General features: G+C 34.3%; 1 protein-coding gene and 1 long non-coding RNA gene across 7 annotated transcripts in view; both read right to left on the bottom strand.

Annotated features, from left to right (window-relative positions):
- DIAPH2 (diaphanous related formin 2) overlaps positions 1–20,698 on the bottom strand; it is an 830,745-nt gene that overhangs the window by 554,747 nt on the left and 255,300 nt on the right. The window lies entirely within an intron of this gene.
- On the bottom strand, positions 4,101–19,860 carry LOC121169282. Its single transcript, XR_005885838.1, has 3 exons — positions 15,279–19,860; positions 4,691–4,702; positions 4,101–4,112 (listed from the first exon to the last, which is right to left on the bottom strand). It is a non-coding gene; the product is annotated as an uncharacterized LOC121169282 (long non-coding RNA).

Below are 20,698 nucleotides of genomic sequence, written 5' to 3' on the forward strand. Positions count from 1 at the left end.
AATATTTAACATCAATTAACCATGATCACCATAACCCTAAAGAGTATGCCACTCCTATCCCTATTTTCCAAATGAAGAGAATGAGACATTATGTATCCTGCCCAAGAACATACTAGACTCTGACTCTACAATCTGATTTTCTAATCACTTACCTAAATACCCCAAAGCCCTATTTGCTCTGGGTCTTCTGTTTCATTTTCCCACCCCAAGCCCACTGATGAGCATAAAATACAGATAATATTAGTGAAATTTCCTCAAGTTTCTCCTGTCATGTGTGACTATTTTTTACAGTGACTTGCATATAAATCAATGTTTCCTCTTTACCATAAAAATAATTAGAAAACTAATTTGTTTGGCTTCATTCAATAAAAAAAATTACTAATTTTAAAGAAATCCAGTACTACAAACTGAAATTTCCCTAATCTAGACAAAGAATTGGGAAACAACATCCAGGAGGCACACAGAACTCCAAACAAGTTTGATCAAAAGCGATCTTCTCCACAACACATGACCATCAAGCTCTCTTCAATTGGACATAAGGAAAAAAACCCTTAAATGTGCACATGAAAAAAATCAACTGACATAAAAAGGAATGCCAATTAAACTCACAGGAGACCTCTCACAGGACACTCTACAGGCCAGAAGAGAATGGAGTGACATATTCCAGATTCTAAAAGAAATCTTTGTCTTTAAACATGAAATAAAATTCTCCCTCAGTAAAGAAAAGTTAAAAGAATAAGCTTCTTCCAAACCTGCCCTACAAATGATACTTAAAGTTGTTCTCTTGACAGAGAAAAGAAAAAGTACCCACAAAAACCAAAGGCGAATGTGCAGAACATCCCAGTAAAATAACAATAGAAGAGTAAATTAATGAACATTGCTAAAATTACAGAACCAAATTACCACATATCTTTATTAACACTGAATACAAATGGTTAACTCATCAATCAAACATCATACATTAGTAGACCAGATTAAAAAAACCAAAACCCATCCATTTGTTGCCTACAGGAGACACATCTGAACAAAAAAGGTCAGCAGAAACTACAGTTCATGGATTTTGATTTTTAGTTTCATCTCTTCCAAAAATTTTTTCTCATTAAATTCTTCAATGACTCATAGATCATGCAGCAGCACCATTTTATTCAAGAATATTCTTGATTTTCTTTCTCATTTCTTCAGTGATGTATTAGTCATTCAGTAACATGTTATGTAACTTCATGTTATATTTAATTCCTTTTTTTCTTCTTGTTATTGAGTTTGCTTAGTGGATTTTCATTTAAAGGGATGTACTATAAGTGCATAATGGAGATTATAATAACTGTAATGGAGATGCAGTATGCATCCCTAGTTCCAGATCAAAGATGGACTTATAACGAAACTGTTAACTATCTTGACAATAGGATGCTGGATTCTCTGCCATTATCCATGCCTGCAATGATGGACAAATGACTGTTTATGAAGAACTATACTATAATAATAATACAGGGGAACTCAGTGGTTGGGGTTTGACTTAGGGTGTGGGTAAGGGAATTCCCAGGGCCTATGGAGCTGTATCATAAAATGATGATAATAATTTAAGAAGAAGTGAAAAAAGAAATAATTTAAAAATTTGCATTCTAAACTGAAATGTCAGAGATATTAGATTTTTATATATGTATATACATGCATGTATATACATATACATTACATACATATATGTTAATATATCACTACTCTTATTGAGATAAATATAAACACGTTTTCAGGGTATAGGTATTTTGGTGACTGACAAAATATACCACTACAATCACAGGAAGCAGAATTTAAGGACGTCCACTAACAAAGAATCATTTGCTTGCTCTTCTGTAAAATATTGTCATTTAAGCACAAATGCAGTCTCCCACAATTTAATCTACTAAAACCTAAGCCAGTACTAGTAGGCAAGGACATGTATAATAGAAGCACAGATTACACAAATGATAGCTGGTTGTCTACCTTAGAAATTTTAACATTACATTCACAATCTCATCTTTAATGTTTCTGCTATCCATTGAAATATCCTTTCAAAGAAGGAATATTCAAAGCTTGACATTTAGTATAATCAAAGTGATCACAATCACCAGATGAAATGAGAAAATTCAGCAAAGTATATAAGACACCAAAGACTGTTAGCAAAACAGAGATGACTATTGAGGTGGGGCTTTGAATCTAGGCCTGCAGACACAAACAGCAATGACAGTTCAAGGTCTTCTCAAGACTGCTGAAATTGACAGATTCTCAGAAAAGAAGGACTGTTTAAGATTTTGAGATCCATTTTCACTAATCAGTTACAAAAACTTTAATGATTCCTATATGCTATAAAAGATGAAATGATAAATGAAGAAAAATGAAAATATTTAATTGGAGAAAAAAGACAAAGTTAACTGAGGTTTAGGATAGGTATGAATTGGCTATATGTAATTCAAAATATAATTAAATTGGTCATATATTTCACAGGACACCATGGATAGTATAAGTATCATCCAAATCTCTTTACACACTGAGGCAAAATACGTGAGGGGGCATTTTCCCAGGGCTAACACAGCTCCAAGATAGTGCAACCACGGCATGTCCAAACATGCATACATTCAAAACACTTCTCCATTTTACATCTCTCTCTCTTACTTTCTCTCTACACACACACACAAACACGCACACACGCACAACCATGTTTGGACACACAACTTCTACAGAGGAAGATATGTGACCTAGTTTGCAAAAACCTAATAAGTTTCCATTAAAATAATTACTAGCATAGATAAAGGAGACTTTTTGCCACTATATTACCATATTTATATACTCAATATACTTTAATATCAGGCCTTTAGAAATCTTGTGTCAGTTATAATCATTATGGTAAAGAAGGTTGCAGTGAAAAGAAAAATCACCATGCAACAGCAACTCTTATGTAGTGACCTCTGATTTTTCATAAAATACACAGCACTGACAAGATGACAAGGAGGAATAATAAGAAAATACCATGATTTTTGTTATTACTTCCACTTTGGAATTTTGCTAATTTCAAAGTGATTTTTTGAACTAAATGGTAGATATCCAAATTCAATGTTCAATATAAATATACATTAAGGTCAATATAAAATGATTAACAGTTGTTAAATATGTAAATAATTTCACCACCTCCAAATACATAATTTATATACATAGTCTTTGAGGATATATAACAATATAAACTAAATATGTATTTAATGAAAATTGTGACTAGGGCCACTATGTCTTGACACAACACACACTCTAATTAAGGCAATATTTAATGAACTAGTGGGAGTTACTAAGGAAATAATGAGCAAAATCTGGCCTTATCATTAGACAGTTTTCTCAACAAATTTGACAGTATTGTCAGTGAGAATTCAACTATGTAGTTCATTTCTGTCAACATTTTACTGACAAAAATGCCCTAATAGAATCCTTGACCTTCAATAAACAGTTTAAATGCATCAAGCACAAATCATTAAGTGTTTCTCAAAATCATACAATAGCGTTTTTGACATCTTACAAGGTCATTTTCAAAAGCATAAATGGATAAAGGGTTTCATTCCACAAAATCCCTAGCGGAATTTTATTAAAATTAATAATGTCAATCATACTCAAATATTTTTACTAGTATCAAAAACTATGCAACAAAACAGTTTAATATATATACATATATATGTATATATATATATATTTTTTACTTGACAGAGTTAGAGAGAAAGAGGGGGAGACAGAGAAAGATACCTTCAATCCACTAGTTCACTTTCCCAAAAAAGCCAAAATAGCCAGAACTGAGCTCTTCCAAAGCTGGGAGCCAGGAACTTCTTCCAGGTGTCACATATAGGTGCAGAGGCCCAAGAACGTGGGTCATTCTGTGCTGCTTTCTCAGGCCATAAGCAGTGGTACGTCAAATCAGTGGCCCATATGGGATGCCAACATCATAAGTGGATAATTTAACCTGTTATACTATTGTGCAGCCCAACTTTATTTTTAATTAACTATGGTCTTAGAAAATGTAATCTTGTGGTATTAACTGCCCTAACCAATGTTACAGTATATTCAAATGATCAGTTTTTGGAGAAAGCTAAGCTAAAAAATTTCTTTAATTGCTAATTATCCCATTTGCAAATTGTGATGTATATGTATATTGATGCAATGTGTTATACCTTAATACAATGTGCCATTTTCTATAATGAATTAATTCAATCTTATTTAAAAATACAGCTGAGAATATCCAGTGAGTTCTCAACTACCAAAAAACCTTTCAAATTCTTATCTGTAGGACCAATCGCTGCTACAAGTTTCAGACTTAAACATCTCTTGTTTATCACATGCAACAAGACTCACATTGCATTTTTTTCTTTCTGTATAATTTCCATGACTAGCATCACCAGATACCTCCAATTATCCTACCTTCAAAAGAATTACTGTTTGGTGTCATTAATACTGTTGGAAAACCCATACACTAAAAATCGCTAAGTTTCTACCCATAGTGCCAAATCTAAAAGATCCACTGGCACTAAACATATTAATATTCAGGTATTAATCCTTAAACACTTTTGTCATTTTAAGTAATCTCATTCATTATCAAAACTTTTAATTTCACACAAGAATGGAACAAAGTACCTATCTCTCCCTGTCAAACCCACAAATTCTTCTAAATTCTAGTTTTCAACACACAGATGATTACCTACAGAACATAGGCATTTAACTGTCATATTTTTCAAATTTATGTTAGAAACTTAATTTTTACTCTTCCAATTCTTTTCTACCTCAGTAACTAACACCATAATCCACTTGACTGCATATGAGAGATACACAAGGATCAAATCAGTATCTTGTTTCCCCCTTTTCTTCTCTCTCACATCACCAAATGCAAAATTCCATTAATGGTTATTAACTTCACTTTCTATATATTGAGCTACCTCCTTCCCATCTCCACCGCCACTGCCTTAGTTGAAGTCATTAACATCTCTCAATTAGGCAATTATTGTAAAGTGTCCTATGCATACTACCAATAACTCTAAACTCTCAAATGGAAAGTGATAATTCTAAATCATACTATTACAAACCCATAATTAAGAATGCATTGAAGTTTGCCCACAGGTTATAGTGAAAAGGTCCTTTACCAGGAGACTGCAATTTGTCTTTCTATCTCCCCCAGTCCTTCATCTAACATTCTTCAACTAAACATTTTAAGCTTTACTCCCAACCATGTGATGTTTTATCATGCTTCCGCTTGTTCATGCAATTTCTTCTGTTCTGAATTGTCATTATTTTGGAAGAAAAATCAAATCCCAATGCAAATATTATTTTCTCTAAAACTTTTAATGCACCTTGAATTATTCTCTAATTTTCTATATTTTCTGGCAACTTTACAAAATATATTTTACATTTGTATCTCTTTTTAATAAATTCTTAATTTAAACAAAACACATCTAATTCACCTTAATATTCACAACTGTACATAATATGGTACCCTGAAACACAAAACTCTCCTGTAAACAACAGATGTTGGCTTATTGCCCCTTTTCACACATAAACTTATTACAGGAAGTGTCTTCCTCTTTGTATTATCATGGACCCCAATCTAGTGGATGACAGCCAAAATATCTTTTCATATTAATGTCAAGCATCATTTCTGAAGTAAGATACACAGGTTTTGCACATATTTTCTTAAAGTTTGTGATTCAATTATTTTACGAAAAAAAAAATGTGTTTCACATTTTGCCCATAAAACAGTCATTCTAGGTTTGTATGTAAATTCCACCATACCTTACTGAAAATGAAGATGACCAGAGTTATTGTTAAGGAAAAAAATAACTGCACTATGTCTTGTAGATGTGCATGGAAGAAGTCACAATATGAGCATCCGTCATTAGCGCATTAAGTCAGTACAAGCACCACTCTAAATCTGCTTTCCAAAATTCTTTTAAATAGAAACAAATTTGTACACTTTCCTGATTTCCTACCTAGAAAGTTTTAATAATCTCTCCTTATTTTATATTTCAAGTACGTCTTTGTTAATTCTACCTATGTCCACTGATTTACCCTATTCCTTGAACTAGACTCAGCTATCATGATAAAATGCATTACTATGTATATACAAAATACAAAGAAAAATAAGATTGTCTAATAACAAAAACATTCACAAAACTTTAAATAAAAGTAATATGCAAATTTTTCTTTCAGAAAGGCATATGTAGAAGATGGACAGTTTAACCTACACTGTGTCTGTAGTTTCAAACAGAAAGAAACATGCTATTTTGAGATATATTATGCTCATCATTGTAAAGTATCACTGATTTCTGATTTTTTGTCAGGGATGTTCTTGTCTAGATCTCCTTCCTAAATACTTTCAATTAGTATCAAGCATCAAAGTGTCAAAAGGAATGTAGCTGATAATATGGTTTGTGTTAAAATGAGAAAGAACATACCCCTTTCTGCTATGTGCTTTTTATTATCTTGGTTTCATCACTGCTCTTTATTTAATCATCCCTTGATAATTCTATTGAGGTTTAATGCCAAGCAACCAGTAGAAATTATCCTATTAATAATCTTTTGAATTTAAAGGGGTCCAATGTACCCAATGGACCCAACCTCCCTATACTCACATTAACATTTTAGGCTATACAGCAGCCACACCAAGGACACTGCCTGTACTTATAAAGTATATATCTATGAACTTTAAACTGCTATTGTAAACTTCAGAAATTATGAAAACTTGGGGTGTAGATCTATAGGCCATTTGTTTTATGGGCTCATACATCAGGGAAAAAAAATCCACATTGCTAACTGGAACATTTGATTTCTGGCTTCAGTTCCTGACTCCAGTTTCCCACAGACTCTAAGAAGCTGCAGTAATGAATAAATTAATTGGATTCCTGCAACCCATGGGGAAGACCTGCATTCAATTCGCCACTCCTGGTCTGATCCAGCCCTGACCGTGACAGGAATTTTGTAGTAAATAACACAGGGGTTTGTTATGCCTGTTTAGCCATCTTTTTTTTTTTTGTCACCATGTGTCACAATTTATAACTTATTGAATTTTTTATTTAGTGGAGGGTTAAGCTTGTTAGTATGAATTGAACTGAAACTACATAATTGTAAATAACTAAAAGAAAATTCAGAAAGGAAGAGGAGGTTGGTTGGGAGAGAGGATTGGAAGTATCATTATGCTCCTAAAATTGTATATATGAAATACTTGAAATTTGCTCCATATACATAAATAACAAAGTTTTAGAAGCAAAAAAATCTGCCAAAAGTATGTTTTTCTAAAGATGAAAAAATATGTAGTAAGAGATAGAAAGAAATGACAGAATGCTGAAATACATTCCATATTCCAGAGATTTTGTCAAAATAATGATAGTAAATGCAACTCTTTAGGTTAACCTTATTCTTATTCTCCAGAGACATAATTAAACATCCTTAGTGTAATTACCTTTCTGCAAGTCAGGAAAGGCAGACGCAGAAAAGAAAAGAGTAGAACAGCACAGAGCAGAATGTGTTGCAGGAAACCCTTTGAGGAGAGGCTAAGCAGTGAAGGACACACAGCCAGGTATAGCAGCTACCTACAGCACAGTTTGTCAAGGCTGTCTCCTAATTGGGTAATACTTACATGCAAATTAGAAAAAGAAAAAAAATAGCAGTACAAACAACCTGAGATTTTATGCAGAAATGTAAACGAAAGACATACATTTAAAAACATGAATGGGCATTTGGTCCAGTTAAGATACAGGTTAAGCCACCAGGATCCACACTGAAGTGTCTGGGTTCTACTCTTTATTCTAGCTTTTAGCGATACAGACTCAGAAACAGTTGATCCTGCCACAAGTATTTAGATTCTTGCCACCCACTGGGAGGCTTAGATTGAGTTTTCAGCTCCAGGCTGGTGTTGGCTAGCCCAAACCATTATTAACATTTGGGGAGCGAACCAGCAAAAAAAGAAATACCAACTGTGAAACTTACTATGTATAAAACACTAAAATAATGTTGGTTGCACTTCAACATATATTTGTAAGACTATAAACAGATTTCTGAATCTCTACTTCCTTTCCTCTACGATAACACAAATTGCAGACGAGTAAAAAAGAAAATTCAACTGCTAAAACTGTGATTATTTTTCTATTTGTTGAATTCAAAATGTGGAGTGACAAACAGCACAAACAGAAGGGAGAATAGATGACTAACACTTGGTGTTAAACTTTTTTAGGTTCTACCCAGAGGCCCTCCAAAATCATTTCTTTGGCATTTGCTAATCAAATAAACTAAGTTACGCTAGTTGAAAGCTAGCAAAAGTCAATCACAATATGCTTCCTGCTAGAATGCTGCTTGAAAAGAGTAGCATACAGAGAAGCCATATCATCTTGATTGTAATTCCCAAACAGCTCTACAAATGAATTATACTGGTGCTAAGATGCCACTCTACCAAACTGGAATGAAGCAAATATTACAGTCGAATATACTTCAGTTGTCCTGGATAAAGCTGGAAAGTCAAGTCTATCTGCTGAGAATTTGGATTTGATGCTGAGTTTTCTGGGCAATAAAAATGAGGAAATAATCAACAATCACAATTACTTTCCTAATCCCATTCATTCTGTAGTGCTATTCTATTAGTGCTCCAAGAAATGAGTACAAGGGCCCTAACTGATCTACTCTAAGTAATAATTTAGCCAAAAGAAAAACACTTCAAATTTTATACATAAGAGTATTGGTCCGTGTGTATAATCCATGTTGGAAATTTCCAGTAGTTAAATTCTGCATTTACTTTCAACATCTAGAAGATAATGTATAACCTTATTAAAATATCTTGGATCAAAGTTATCATTTCTATATGAAAAATAGCAACTTAAGCCATTTAGTAGAAGAACCAAAAGAAATAACAAACACTTCTTCTGAACAAGTATCATTATTTCTTTTTAACAGCACAGACTTTTATCAGAACACTTTTAGTGCTCCTCAGACACATAAAGGATATAAAGATACTTCTCAGACCACAAATTTAGTTGGAATGTGAATTAAGTCATCTCTCCACCAGAACAAAATGGTTCAATTTTAATTAAATCATGATCAGTATACAGTATAACCTCAGACCAGATTAAATCAAAGGATATGTAATATTCATTTAACCAGATAGTTAAGTACAAAGAAAAAAATAAAGGTTGTCTTTACAGGAAAATTAAGAGAACCAAACCCCTAGAATTGAAGCAAAGGTTAATGTTAAACAATGAGGAGTTCATTTCTGTGCATTGACACTGAACTAATTCAAGCTGCAGTGCATTTATTTTTAAAATGTATTAGTATAGTGTATCCTGAGAGAGTCTGCATTTCTACTTAAAAAATTTTTAAGAAATTTTAATGACAAATTTGCTTTGAAACAAATGACAGAGATAAGAGAAGAGAGGGATACAGAGAGAAATATTTCATTTGTTTCACTCTACAAATACCTTAAACAGCAGGAACTGGGCGGGGTCAAATCCAGGTGCCCAGAATTCTATCTCCCAAGTGCTCCCATAGACCTAAGGTTGTGCATCATCACCTGCTGCCTCAAAGCATGTGTGTCAGAAGGAAGCTAGAATGCAGAGTCAAGTCAGGACTCTCTAACAGAGACTGAGATATAATATGTCAACATAGCAAGCTATGCCACAACACTTTCCCAAGATGTTTTCTTTCAATTATTACATTGTTTTAATAATCAGAAAACTTTCTCTGTCAACAATATCCCCCTCAGTCTCTTCTGATTTGGTAGTTAGAATATATTTACTGAACTGTACTCTATTTGGCTCAATCCACAATGCTACAAGAGATTTTGACTGGCTGTAATTTTTTTTTATGGCCTGTATTCAACTCCTCAAAATTTACTGTTGGCTTTTGCATCTGAAAAACCTGTTTTTTGGATTTTTTTGAAGTTTTTATTTTTCATGATACAGTTCCCTAGGCTCAGGAATTTCTTCTTCCACCCTCCTGTTTCCCCTCCTCCATCACTGTTTTTCATATAATGTTACAATATCACAGTCTGGGCAACAAGCAACAATAGCACAGTCTGAGCAGTAAGCCAACCATTCTGATTTTTAGGTGCATCATGACATTGTAGGCACAGACAATAGCAGAAAATCCAGCATCCTACTGTCTAGATACATTTAACAGTTTCATTGGAATTCCACTTTTTATTTGAAAGTAGAGATGAAAGCACTGTATCTTGATTTTATTTGAAAGCAGAGCATCACTATACCTTGATCTTCAAATACCCAAATTCAGAGACAGCAAGATAGTGTGATTGGGTGAAGACATATTAGACACAGAAGGATTAGTTGGGGAAAAGCAGAGGGAGCAATCCTGGGAAATAGGAATAGAAGGGCAACAGTAGACAGACACCTGGAAACCCATGGTATTGGAAGCAGCAGACAGAGGACTCATGCTGTAGGAAACAGATATCCCAGCAGTGATCAAAGCTCTACCAGTGGTCAAGTTCCAGGAAGAGGTGATCTTTGAGAACACAGCAGGTGACTCAAGCAGACCCTGCTGATTTTTTATTAAACCTACCATGAGCCAATGCATAGTGGCACAGCTATATAAGACAGCTGTGGAAATAGGGAGGATTTCACAGCTCACACTCCTACCAGAGTCACAACAGGCATTGTTTTCAGTCTAGGGCAAAACCCCTGGGTGGGGAGGACCATAGCCAGCTGTGTATGCTCTAAGCCAGAGTATAATTTACTTGCTTCTCAACACATTGTACTGCTCCCACAGGGAAAATAATACTGACTTGGCATCCCATGGGTTCCATCCAAGATAAGTGTGAGTTGTCCCCAGACTTAACTGCCAGCAGCTTTCACCAAGAAGAGGGAAAAAAAAAACTGTTTGGGTGCCGTTGAAAATTCTGTGATCTAGTTTAAAGTCACAACTAGTGTCTCTCTAATCTCAGGTATTGTTGGAACTGTGAACAGCAGAAAGGCTGAGGAGATAACAGTGAGGACACAACATGGGCTGACAAGGGGCAGAGACTGGTGACCTAGCATCTCTGGCTGGAAAGAGTAGCACAGGAGCCCAGGACTAAAACTCACTGAGGCAGTGGCACAATGACACAGAAACCTGGCATTGAACAGGATCAGCATATTCAACCTGGAAATCTGTGGCTAACACAGCTTAATACTCAGACCCAAGAGAAGAATTTGCTAATCTGAGTTGCAATGTCCAAGGACTAAAGAAGAGACAAAAACTCAATGAATGAGGTTACAGATGCCTTGCCCATAAAGGCACAAAAGACTATTTCAACCTCAGAGTTAACTGAGAAAGATACTGATTTTTAAAAAATAATCATAGACCACCTTAAAGACAAGAAGTAGCACATACAGGAGTTCAAGGAATTTAATATGTTATACAAGACACACCAACATTAAAACAAAATAAAACTGAATTATTAGAAATGAAGAATGCAAAAGAGTGAAAATTCAACAGACACCCTCAATAATAATAGGAGTTAGGCAGAAGAAAGAAATTCAGAACTGGAAGACATGTGAAATACTGAAATAGAAAGCTGTAAGAACTGAAAAAGTTAAGAAAAAGGTAGGGGAAATAAGTGCTATCATAATGATTATGGGAGTTCCTGAATTCAGAGAAAAAGAAGCTTGATTGAAAGATATATTCAATGAAATAACAACTGAGACCTTCCCAACAGCGAGAAAGAAAGGGGAAACAAAATACAGGAAGGGTCCCAACTGAAGATCATTATGTTCACTGAAAAACATTTAATCCCTAAAGGACAAATGTCATATGTTATCTCCGATATAAGCCACCCTTCATTCAAAATTTAAAAATAGCTATACAGGTAAACATCTATACCAATATTCTCATAGCTGAACTGTATAATGGGGACTAGCATATCTAGAAGTGAAGATACTTTGGAGTATGTATCTCCACTCAAAATGAACTGACTCCAGATGAAGCAAATTTACCCTATGAATAGAGTACTAGACTTTCTAACATTTCCTATAGCTACAAAGTCATGATACACTTAGATTGAAGAAAGCTGGAGCTATGACTGTTGCTGAAGGACTATACTAGTGCAATAATATAGAGGGAGGGTCATGGTGGGGGAGTATGGGGAGGGAGGAACAGAAGGTGAAGTAGGAAAACTTATACTTACAAAACTGTAACATGGAAATAAATAGCAATAGCAAATACAAAAAGCAAAATAAACTCTCAACCTCAAATATTTCAAAGTCACTTTCTTAACCATTACACTTAATCATTCACCCAAGTAATCCTCCATCATATTACTAACTTTTATGTTCTTTAGAGTAGTTAGCATAATCTGAAGTTTGCAGTAATTTAAGTATATTTTTATAATGATATTTTTTTGGTGGAGAGTAAATTCTAAAATAAAACGTGGGATCCCATCTGCCTTAATTACACCCTATATCCTCTTAGGCCTAGGCTAGCATCTGGTACAGCACAGATTTGTTATATATCTGAATATAAGCAAAAGAATGAACTGACTCATTACTATTAAGGTACTTTCTAGAAGCATTGTTTATTGCATACTTCTTGAAAATGAATGCATTTCTGAGAAAATACAGTTTCTTTAAAGAAAATTCAATTACCAATGTATATATATCAAATACCAAGTAAGATAAGTAAGATCAAAAGTACAATACAGGAAGCTTGACAGTCTTTATCACTATCTTACTTTTTCTTTTACTGGAAACTAGCTTCTTCTCCACTTCCATTGCCAAAATTCAAAATTTAGGTCAACCCCCAAATTCACTGGCCCTTTCTGATGCGACTGAGTTTTCAGAAGCAGTGAGAGGACTCAGATGCAAATAGGCCAGGGGAAAAAAAAAAGGAATAACTTAGTAGAAGGTTTCAGGAAAACACTTCCTCTGTCGATACACAATGGTTCAGTTAATGCAAAACAGCTTACAAACAGCCAGTATGATAAAACAATATAAATAAATCATATTTCTACTACTAAAAATTTAGATACTCATCGGTTGGGTCAGGAGCCTAATCAACTAATAAGCATTCGGTAAAAACAAGTAGTATATGCCACATCATACAAATTCAATTTATATTTGTTGGATGAGAAAATAAGAAAAGGAGGACAGCCTCAATGGAAGCCTAGAAGAATTGATAGAATTATGCTATTCTCTCATTTCTACAGTAAATCAGTCAGTATATTGGCCGTCATTTCTTAACATTCATACAGAAAAATGTACCTCCCAGTACCTGAACATCAATAGGTCCAAACATTTCACTTTTCTCAAGGCCAGGAATTGACCCAGTATTTAAGATCCCATTTGGGAAACTTCATAACATATCAGAATGCCTGACATCAAGTACCATTCTGCTGCTCCCATTTCTAACTTCCTGTTACAATATATCCTGGGAGGCAGTAGGTGATCACTTCAGTAATTAGGTCCCTGCCATCCATGCATAAATCCTTGACTGACAACCAGGCTTTTACCTTTGGTCTGTCTAGGTCCCAGCTATTGCAGGCATTTGAAAAACAAACCAGTAAAGGGGAAGATCACTTTGTATCTTTCCCTCTTTTTTTTTCCTGTCTCTGCCTTTCAAATAAATAAAGAAATCTTATCTCAAAAATAAAATACTTTTTGGGGCCAGCATGGTGCTTAGCAACCTAATCCTCCACCTGCAGCACTGGTATCCCAAATGGTAACCAGTCATATTCTGGCTGAACCATTTCCAATCCTGCTCTGTATGCTTACGGCATGCGAAAGCAGTAGAGAATGCACCGAAGTCTTGGGACCCTATACTCACATGGGAGACCTGGAAGAAGCTACTGACTCCTGGCTTCATGTCAGGTCAGTAATGGCCATTGCAGCCTTTTAAAAGGGGAGTGAACCAGCAGATGAAGGACAGCTCTCTTTATCTCTGTCCCTCTATCTGTAAATCTGCCTTTCAGAAAAAAAAAATATTAAAAAAGCAAATAATGAAAATACTTTTCACTGAAAATATAAAATTACAGAGGTTAAAATATCAATTCCAATTTAAGAATTTTATGTGTTCTTCCCAAATTCCAAATATTCCCATCAATATTTAACTCTAGGATAAGTACACTTACATACTAATAATGGATAACACTGCTCAGAAAGACAAAGGAAGAAAAAGTAACAATTTGAAAATATTCCCACAGATACATTTTCTCACTAACCAAAAATCTTATTTCTTGTCACACCTATGCTGGCTAACAAAGAAATTCTAGACATCCTGGAACATCTATCAGACCAACGTAATAGAATAGTGGTTTCCATGCTACAATAGAGTACTTCAAACAGGTCATAAAATGGAATGAAAAGTAAGATTATATTCATCAGAAAATCCTAAAATTCATACATCTGAGAGGTCCTCAAAAGTCAATAAAAACACCTATTGTGGAAGTTTATGTGAAATTTATGTTCCATTTTATTCCCATTCCCATAAGCTTCTTAGTTATTTGAAAATTTGAAATGCAAAGTGACAGAGAGAGAAAAAAAAATTTCCTACCCATCACCTCATATTCCAAAATAATTCAATAATCATGCTGTGCCAAGCTGAGGCCAGGGGCCAGAATCTCCTTCCACCATGTGGGCGGCAGGGACTCATGTGCTTGAAACCTAATCTGCCACATATCAGCGTGTACATTATCAGAAGACTACATGAGCAGTAGAGGCAGGACTCAACTTCAAGTACCCTGATATGGTATACATGCATCCTAAGATATATATCTATATCTATCTATCTATCTGAGAAATGTGGTACATAAGGAGTTCTTTATTAATCCATCCCTTTCCATTCACATGATCTGTTCTGCTATAGGGAATAGTAACTTTCCAGTTCATTTATACATTCCCAGTTCGCAGTTGCTGAGTGCCCAGGGACCAGGGTCTACCCTCAATAATCAGCCAGGATTGTGGCCATAAACCAAAGTTAGCCAAGCAGATTCCACAAATCAATGCACATTATACATATTTATTGCAATTCTAACCACATCAATCCTCTGGTATACAAACCTGAACAACAATATCGCTTGTTCTACAAGAGACACATAATAGAGATGTGGTAATAAGAAATTCTATAAAAAGAGAGCCATGAAAAGTAAGGTTCAAAATGGTACATGCCCATAGTAATTCTTATCGCCATGGAAAAATTCAACAAAAGATAGAGGGTTTCCTGTAATGTATGGCCCAAAAGAAAGTTATGGCCAGAGAACAAGCCTATACAGAAAACTTCCCAGAGGCCTAGTGCCACCATTTTTTATCTGCTACAAAAAAAATCCTAAAGATCCGGCCTTATCATTTGATTTGCTTCATATTTATTCTCTAGAAGAACACAAATGGGTTAAGGTAAATAAAGAAAGCAAAATAAAAGCAAAACCCGTTATAAAAATATTTAACCGCCTTTGCCTTCAATGCATTCCTCTAAAGTTCAAAATACCTGTTCCTCTCCAGGAAATAACAGAAATCAGCTATATATCTCATATAACTGAATTATTTTAAAATATATTACTCATTTATGATCATTTACAAAATTCATAAAAGAGTATATTCATAAAACTTTGATTTTCTTAGCTTCAAATTAGGTCCTATTCTAATTAAGCTAATCTATTAATAATAACTCTCAAGTAAATATGATGTAATACAGAAAACATTGAAGTATAAATATAATGTGTATAAGAAAATTGATAATGTTGTTTCCAAAGACATAATTAAATCTGAAATCATTGATAATACTAACTGATAACTTCAAGGTCTCTAAGGGCATGAGATTATATACACTATCAGTAAAACAGTAAAAATGTTAACATAATATTATAATACTAAAAAAATTAAAAACTGTGGGTAAGTCACCACCTCTTAATATACTTCAGTTTAAGAACACTCAGTTATGTCCCTGAAAAGAACAAATGAACTGTTGGCTCATCTTGGCTTAAAAAATATGATCAATTATATATTGTTATAGGTTTGTCTCGGAAGGTCCAAAATTTAAAATATGATTTCAATAATGAGAAAAATTATATATTGTCATACTTTCATCTGTGAATGTACTAAATTTAAAATAGACTTTCAGTGGTCTTCAATACTAAACAAAAATTAAGAACCCTACAGTAAACAAGCAGTACTAAGTCCACAAGACTGTGTGGAACAGAATGTAACTCTAGTTATCTTCATCATTATATGTATCTACACATAGTCAACTGTTTCAATTTATTTGATGACCACATCAAAACACAAAGCTAATGAATTCAACACATACTAGTTCAGTTAGTTTTGTTCTGTGCTATGGATACAAATTTTATCCATAGCTCCTTGTCATTAATGAGTGTCAATGGTCATAGGAAGTAGTAGCCAAAAATGGGGAAAAAATGTCAGCTTAAAGAATACTACTAAAAACCAAAATAACATTGTTCCCTACTAATTACAGTATGTAATGCTGTCATTAAACAAGGATGACCACCAGTTTTAACAGATAAAATAATTTATAAGAAAATTCTACAATTATATAATTCTACAATTATATCCTATGGTAGATATAAGTCCACTGAAACAAAAATATGGCTCATGGGGCCAGCGTTATGATGCATTAAGCCACTGTCTACAATGCCTGGCATTCCATCTAGGCACCAGTTTATGTCCTGGCCACTCTGCTTGCAATCCAAGTCCATGCTAATGTAGCTGGGAAAGCAGCATAGGAAGGTCCAAGTGTTTGGCACCTATCTGGGAGACTCAGCTAAAAATTCTGGCTCCAGACTTTCAGCTCACACAGCTCTGGTCACTGCAGCCATTTGGGGAGTGAACCAACGAATGAAATATCTCTCTCCTCTGTGCACCCCTACCATGACTTTGCCTTTCAAATAATAGTTATAAAATAATATGACTGATTGGAAGTCTTTTTGCAAAAGATTAAAAAAAATTTTAAGGAGTCCCTTAGCTAAATTTTATCTTCACATGAAATACTCAAAAATAAATTTGTATTCCAAACTCCTGTCTCACACTTAAAAAATCATATAATCTTTTGAATTTTTATAATTATGTCATGAAATGGATTGTGACATACCATTATTAATACTTTGAATGTCTTATGAACTATATTACAAAGACCTTAGGACCATATTATGATCCATTGTACACATAAACTTAGCATTTGATAATGCAATCACATATTAAATTCTTTAATTATTAGCACTAAAGAAACAAAAGTATGTGAAATAGAATCAAAATACCAATAATTACCAAGGATGTGATCTGATACCACAAGAGCAAAGAGTAGGTTTAATTGATGAAGGTGATGATAGCATCTTTAGTATTGCTGTTAATGTAAGAAAGAGTACCTAATCATGCCAGCCTCTCTCTTGAAAGAAAATTACAAATATCTTAATAGCATCACATGTCACAGAGTAGTCACTTTTGTTGCCTTCTAGTAAAAGCAATTACATGCTAGGCAACAACACATTATCATTACACATTGCCAGGAGCATGTTATCAGTCTGTTCTTATCACATGAAGCCAGACGCAGTCAACTCCCAATAAACCATTCTAATGAAAGAACTACTGATATTTCAAAATAATTATATTTGCAATTTGAATGCCTTACGTATTTTTCCTAGGTTCTTGCAAAATCAATTTTAAAAAAATTATGATCCTTAAGTTAGTACCTACAGATGACAACATACATAAGGAAACAGTGCTTGGAAGGCAGGGGAACTTTGGACAAGTTTAACGTTTGTGCATGCGTAAACCAAAGGTAGACAGTACAAGCATAAGAAACTTAAGCCAGTGTGCCTAGCAACTTCAGCATACTGCCACCCAATCTATGTTAGTTTTATAACACGAGGCATGTTTCAACATACTGCAAACCATTCTGTAGGCAAACTGACTCATTCAGCTAGCTTTACATTTTATTGAATCCAACTAATAGAAATGCATTAGTACTATACCTAAGCTCTGTACAACTGGGTAAGCAAGCATAATCTACTTTAAAGAGCAAGCATTCACATAAATAGCCTTTCTGTGAGGGAGAAAAAAGGTCTTCAACAGAGCTTTCTGTTAGTAGGTCTTTAATTGGGCACAGATACAACATAAAGAAAGATAGCAAAGCAATCAATGTTTAATAGTAAAAGCTGTAGAACCAAGTGTGTGTTGCTATCTCCTACATTCATGTTATTGTGCATTTACTTAGCCTAGCAGAGTAGTGAAGCATTGAGGCTATGAAATCAGCTTGATTTTTTCCCAGGTCATTTTGTTAATCTGCAAAATGGCTAGAATGATGCTTCTTAATGCATGGGTTATAGGGCAACTTCACCAACTACCTTGTACACGTATTTTTCACTCTCTCTGTCTCTCTGTATATGTGTGTGTGTGTAAGTGTATGCATGAGAGTATGAGTGACTAAATTAATTGCTAGAAACTAACAGAATTTCAGTTTCTATTATGTGGCTACTACTCATAGTTCATGTTATTTATATTGTTATCATGAAAACAAATATACACAGCTATAAATCTGTTGTGAATCATCACACATGCCTGTATTTATTAGATGATGTGGTACATGATAGGAAAACTAAACAAAATAGAAATTCTTCTTAATTGCAAAAAAGTCAGTGTCTAAGGTGAAACACAGGTGAGTAAAAATGAGAATATACTGAAATGGGTGAATTCTTATGGAAATGACAACCATAAGGAGAGGCCAAAAGAAAAACTGGGGGAAGTGAGTTCAGAGGAAAGCTGTAGAAACTTGTAAATCTCAAATGCAACAGCAAAGGAGCTCACTCTAATTTAGGGAAAGTAAAAAGTTAAATGACCTTGACATATAAGAGAAGGAATTTCCATGTCCTCCTGAAGAAAATGGACAGCTAGTGAAATGTTCCATATTGTGTCATGGTCACAACAGAACAGAATCAAAAGCAGAAACACCAACTAAGACTATTCTGAAGTTATACAGACATATAAAAACAGTTGCAATAAGTAAGAAACAAACTATACATATCCATGTGATAGGTAACTTCTGAACAATTCCCTAATGGTTTCTGCCATTAGCTATCTGTGTCTTTGAGTGATCTCCCATCCCATATGTATATGAGGGCTCAACTTGTTTCTTTTGTTTGTTTGCTTGTTTGTTTGTTATGATGAACATAGAATTCTAAACATTGTCACTTTTTTATTGCTACTATCTTCTAATCTTTCTTCGATTGTATTATTTGATGAAGTAAACAGACATTTGTATGCTGCCCTATTCTGAGGCCTACATGTAAGGAAATGAGGGTAAAGAATGGTCAAAAAGAATGGTGGCCATCAGTACAAAAGCACAGGAGGAAGTGTGGTTATTGATGGGACTCACAGGTGAATTTATAAGCAAATCTTTCCACTATCAAGCCATCAGATGAGGCCACAACCCTGGTGATACTGCATTTTCAGCCTTGTGAGGAAACATTAAATAAAGGACACAGTTGAGATCTGCCAAGATTCCTGAAACTATTTGGAAATAAATGCATGTCCTACTACTAAGCCAAATTTGGGGATAATCAGCTTTTGATGATTAGAAATCCACATCAATCAGAAAAGTTAAAACGGTTTTACATGGTAGTCATACACAAAATATCAATGCTTTCAAGTGTAATTTTAGTCTTAGAAGTAGGAAATAAAATAGAAAAGAGATTTGTAAGTTATAATAATGGATTTTTTGATTCTTCTACCTTATAATATTTGGAGGGCACCTAAAAACTATACTTAGTTCACTTAGTTGACACACTTACATTACAAGACATTAACATTGTTTCAGACTAATGACTTACCAATATCATAATGATGAAAAATAATGGTGATAAGAACAGATTCGACTTAAAGGAAACTTATAACCATAAATGTTATAACCATAAATTATAACAATAAATATACTATCAAAATGTTTGGTTTATTCACTAACAAGGATAAATGTTGAAAGAAATTATATTTAATGCTTCAAAATAGTCACTAGATTTGAACTTCTCTAAACTGAGCATATTTGTTAAATTGGGGAAATCTATTCTTCAAGATATAGCCTAAAACTGGTTTAGCAGCCATTAACATTACAATTATGACAAAGAACATCCCTTTGAGGTATTCTTTAGCAGTGTTAACATTTTTACTGTATTTCAATATAAATAATATCTACTTGTCAATAAAACTCTAAGCTACCTAAAACAATGATTTCAAAATAAATGAGGATCTATGTGATTTTTTAATACTATCAGTGGAACTCCTGTTAAAATGTTTATTCTATATATTTATCAGCAAAAATCACTAAAGTGAAAAGATGCAGTCTTACCAACACAAAGCTAAGAAATGCCACATTAAAACAACACAAGGTTGCCTATAATGTTATAAAGGCAACCAACAAAGAGTTTACATGCAAAATTCATTTCATTACTTTCTGCAACTCACATTTATCATTACATCATTTCTGGGGCTCATGTTGTGGCATATGAAGTTAAACAACCACTTACTACACTGGCTCTCCATGTCCAAGTGCCATTCAAATCCTGACTATTTGGCTCATGAGCAAGCTCTCTAACCTGCCTGGAAATTCAGCAGCAGTTGGCCCAAGCATAGGGCTCCCTGCCATCCATGTGGAAAACAGAATGGAGTTCTTGGCTCCTGACTTTCATCTGGCTCAAATTGGCTGCTGCGGCTCTCTGGGGAGTGAAACAACT

This window comes from Ochotona curzoniae, unplaced genomic scaffold (genome assembly GCF_017591425.1).
Source record: "Ochotona curzoniae isolate NIBS_2020 unplaced genomic scaffold, NIBS_Ocur_1.0 scaffold_1852, whole genome shotgun sequence".
Lineage (NCBI taxonomy): Eukaryota > Metazoa > Chordata > Mammalia > Lagomorpha > Ochotonidae > Ochotona > Ochotona curzoniae.